The sequence below is a fragment of the Henckelia pumila genome, chromosome 4, assembly GCF_033568475.1.
Source record: "Henckelia pumila isolate YLH828 chromosome 4, ASM3356847v2, whole genome shotgun sequence".
Taxonomy (NCBI): domain Eukaryota; kingdom Viridiplantae; phylum Streptophyta; class Magnoliopsida; order Lamiales; family Gesneriaceae; genus Henckelia; species Henckelia pumila.
The window spans coordinates 74,029,460-74,034,711 of NC_133123.1; positions in this window are offsets into that span (position 1 = coordinate 74,029,460).

Here is a 5,252-nt window from a genome sequence, read left to right on the forward strand (position 1 = left end):
AGTTGATTGAGATTTTTCGAGTTGCTTGTCTTCTTGTCACTTCTTGAGCAATCTTCCCTTTATATAGGTCAATCATCAACGTTTTTATTTTGAACGTTCTGATGCTGCATTGAATGCACATTTAATGCTTCATAAATGCATTGATGTTCTGCATGAAGATCGTACACTTCTTTAAATGCAGACAACTTCCAGGGTCCAAAACTGGTATAAACGGTCGAATACTTTATCTGTAGCCATTCTGCGTTTTTGCCATTTTAGTGCAACCTGTTGTCTCGATGCAAGAGTCAACAGATCTTCTGATACACCGGTTCTGCTTTTAATAAAAGATCTTGCAAAGAACGTCTTCTCTCAAGTATTTGTCTTGAGATATCTTGATAAGCAGTTGACTTTCTTCCGGTAGAGAGATTTATCCTCTGCTGGTTTGAATAACCAGTCGATAGGCTTGTGACTGCAATCGGTCGAGAGACAAAGGCGGTTGACAAGCTTCCGATAGAGAGATTTATCCTCTGCTGGTTTGAATAACTAGTCGATAGGCTTATGACTGCAATCGGTCGAGAGACAAAGGCGGTTGACAAGCTTCCGAAAGATAACTTGAAGGGTTTAGACGGTTGCGGTAGGAGTTGTAGTAGATTCCTGAAATACAAAGGATTGGCAGCACATTCCTATACAATGAGTTGTTGTTTGTTATCACCAAAATGTCGGATTCAACATAATGCATTAAAATTTCTTTGTTGGAAATTAAATTAATACATCATGCACACTTTATTTAGTCGAGTTTTGAAAATTTGATAGGATGAGACAAAGATTTTTAAGGCAAAATATCATTGTGTGAGATTGCATACTGTATTTGGAGCAGCTTTGGCCGGTGGTCTGGTGGCTACTCAATGGCTTGCCGAGCAAATATTTTAAATTTCTACTATTAATATCATATCTTTGTACGTGTTAAATTAATGCCACTTCTTCTGTGTTTCTTTATTATAATAGTATACTAGTGTACTAGTGTCCTACCCGTGCGTTGCGCAGGATGTTATATTATACAACTAATTATTAAAATACAATGAGCTAAATGAATTATGAAGCACACAATTACAAAACATACAAATTTAGTCAACAACAAATGTTATTTATTAAAAAACTTGTAAGTGAACAAAAAAATGATATAAAATATAATCTATCTATAAAAGATGACAAACGTATCAAAAAGTTATGTTTCAACTTTGATCGGTGACATTCACACTTTTCAAATCTAGAAAACTATTAAATTCAAAAAATTTTATGGAAAAGTGTCATATACGTTGTTTTGTCTATAAAATTGATTTTGTATTTATTAGTTTTTGATTCATATTTCATTCTTTTTTACAATAATTACGTTTTTAATAATAAAAAAAGATGACTTTCTCTGAAAAAATGATTTCACTTTGTCAAGAACGACATCTTTAAATGTTAAATGTAGTGTAAATCTTAAAAAATAGAGAAAATAAATTGTGATTTTTTTCAAAAGAAGCAAATAGGTATAATAGTTAATTAACAAAAATTGTGATTGACATAAATAGCTTCAACGAAAATTTATACATTATTACACATTATTATTATATATAGCATCTGATTTATCACTCTTTTTCTCCTTTTTTTTATAACAAAAATAGTTCGAAAATAAATTCGAATTGGTTATTTTTCCAAATGAAGTAAATTGGTAGATTGTAATATTATTATTATTTTAAAATTTTAGCAAATTTTTGGGGAAAAAATTGTGTAAATCGATCCATTGTTATTATATATAAGTTTATTACTCTTTCTTTACTTTTGAAACACAAATATTTTTAGAAAATTCGAATTCATGAATTTTGTAAACAAATCAAATCCGAGATTGTAATTTTGTTATGTGTCTATATATATCATTTATTACATTTTTTTGATATAGAAGGTAAACTTTACAAAATTTTTACTAAAACGTATTTTCAGGAAAAAATGATTAATTATTACGTTCACTTTGTTGATAAAATTAAATAAAATATCTTGTCGCAAAAATGATAGTAGATAAATATATTTATTATCAAATTCGAATTTGTGATTTGATTACATTAAAATTAATGATATTTGTATTTATGGGCAACTACGTGTGTGTGTGTGTGGATCTTCGTTGAATTGGTATAGGTATGTTACGGTTGGTAACAAACGACGATAAAATATAAATCTCGTTTTATACATGATTATCATGTTTATTTGAGTTATGTGAATCTAAACACTTGTTTGAATGTTCTATGTCGTTTTATACATTTTTATATCCACTGAGGAGATGCCCCGATGTATCTGTATTATATTTGAGAGTTGTCGCTATGTTTTAAAGTAATTATGTTGTTGTCAAGCCTTATCGTCTCAAACACTTGTTTGAATGTTCTCTGTCATTGTCATGTCTGGCCGACACTTGTTTGTGTGCTATTTTAGTTTGTTGAGGTCCTAGTTTTAGTTTTTTTTTATATAAACTGCTGTCTGAGTATTTTTGAATGTCCTACATACGGGGAGGTCATGCCGAAATTTTTATAGGCCCAAAGATAAATTAAAAATTTATTTTAAATCCTTTTTTCGCTGCTTAACTATTAAATTCTTAATTGTATGATCATTATACATAACTAGAGTAATCGGGCCTCACATGTCCCAAAATCAGTTTTTACTGTCATTATTTGTAACTTGATGTTTATGTTCCACAGCATAAAGGTTTAAGAAGATGAAGAACGTGGCAACAATGACGAGTGCAAAAGGATAAAGACGAGTCCAAAAGGATGCACATGGTATGATGTTTTAATATGTTGTTCTGCGGCTCTGCCTTCAGTTTGGCACCACAGTCCAAAAGGATGGACCTGGTATGATATCTTATATCTATATATTTAGTTAAAAGAAATTAAAAATATATACGAATCTTTCTTTGGTTAGTAGCTAGCTAGTATGTTAGAATTAACTAGATTTAATATGATAGACTATGAGGTTTCTTTTAATTTTAAGTTTGTTCATGGAGATGTAAATAGTGGGTGTGAAGTGTTTTGTTGCTTAAATAAAAGTTGGATCCCTTCCACACAAATGCATACACATATTCATTATTCACATAACTACAAGTATTTACGCAACTATACGCATATTAATTTCTTGAATCTTCATGGAAATATTTTTGTTTAATTTTTTGGTCTTGATGGTTCTTTGGTTTACGAGTTATTAAAGTTGGGTTTCATGATTTCATGGTGGAAAAGTGGATTTTCTCTGATTTTTTGTAGGTCTACTTGAATTGAGTAATTTTGTAGATAATAAGAACAGGATGGAGATAAGAAGAGAGTGCTTCTCTTTGATATTCACTGGCTTTTTTCCCCTTCTAGTTTTATGCATGTGTTTAGTGATTCTGTGTTTAGTGATTCTCTAGGTTTCTTTGTTGGTCTAGTATATAGAAAATGGGCTATTCTGATTTCTGTGTTTTTGGAGACCCTTTTTTGTTTGGCAAAATTTAAAAAGAGGACAGAGATTAGAAAGACTGGCAAAATATTTTTTTATATTGAAGTCGATTGAACATGTTTGATATTTTTTTAGAATTATGCGAGAATATTTGAATTGAGATTTTCAAATTTTAGAGTTGTTTAAGTCATTATTTGGATGCTTTAGACGTGTTAAAGTTGGTCAATATTAATTCCAGGATTTTTTTAGCAATTTTCGGTTATTTCAGATTTTGAAACAATCCTGGTAATTTGATTTTTAGAGTCATATATTTGATCATTAAAACCTTGGCTAATTTTTAAAAACCGTGGTTATTTTAATCACGGTTTTTTTAAAATCGTGGCTGAAGTTAACCATGGTGGATTTAGCCACGGTTTCAAAAACCGTGGCTAAATAGTTTAACCACGGTTTTGGCCGTGGCTAAATCCTCAAAATTTTTGTAGTGACTCTTGCTCATTAATATATGTATGTATGTATGTATGTATGTATGTATACGTAAATACAGTATGTGTGACGACCGACTGGGGTTCAAAAGATTTGCATGTGAAGGGTCGTGGCAGACAATATTACTAGTTTCTGCTGATCCGCTTCGTCTTTATAAGTTTCAGGTAGTATTTGAGAGAATTTAAAATAAGCATTCTCATCTTCTCAGCGTTTAAAAGAGGTTCCTAAAAGTTTTTTCAAACGCTATCATATCCAAAAATTACAAATACATGCATACGTTCATACAAATACTATGTATACAGTAAACTTAAAATAATTTGAACACAAATATTCAATCGGATCGAACTTGCCTTTTATGATAATCTTTGCACAAATGATCTCTCCCATTCAAAGTTTCTTCCCCCATTATATTGATGTCAAATGCCAAATGCATGTCACATGTATTCAATTGTAATTAAGTGTGAAGAAATTACAAATTAGCTTATATATAGAGTGTTATATATATGTATATATATATAAGTAGTAAATATAAATATATTATATATATGGTTTATCCAGATTCGAGACGTAATATATATGCGTTGAAATTGAATACATGAAATAAAGAGAAGCTTAACGTACAGATGCATTTGGCATAGAAATCGAACAAGTCAAAGGTGTTTGGAAACTGAGAAACAAATTTAAATAAATTTCGTGAGTTGTAGCGCAGCACATGCTTGTCTCGAATGTAATTAACAAGTTAAAAAATCAAATTAATAATTTATGTGGTAACTTAAGACTGCGTTTACTTGGGGATTATCATGTGATAAGACTATTAATAATAATAATCCATCCCATTTTTACTTAAAAATTAACAAAAATTCCTAAACTCCAAGGCCTGTTAATAATTAGATTTGAACATGATTTGTAATCCTCAATTTTATTAAGGATAAATAATCTATAACTTGTATAAATGGAAAAAAAATTAGAAAACTCCAAATACACCCTTCTTTATAATCTTTTCTATCGTATTTAAAGGGCAAAATTGTGAATTTTTGTTTAATCACAATTCTAATCACAGTCGTAATCAATCATACTAAATAAATTATTATTTATTCATAACACTCTATATCATATCTAATTAATTTACTAATCACTTTATAAATTATATCTTCATAATCCTATCAACATAAGTAAACGTAGCCTAATTTTATAATAAGATGATTATTAATTATACTATGGACATGTATAATGTATTGGCATCAAAAGGAGTTTATACATATATATTCTTATTTTGCGTTTATGGACTTTGTTAAATCACACGCTACTTGTCCGGCCCGCGTGCATGGCGG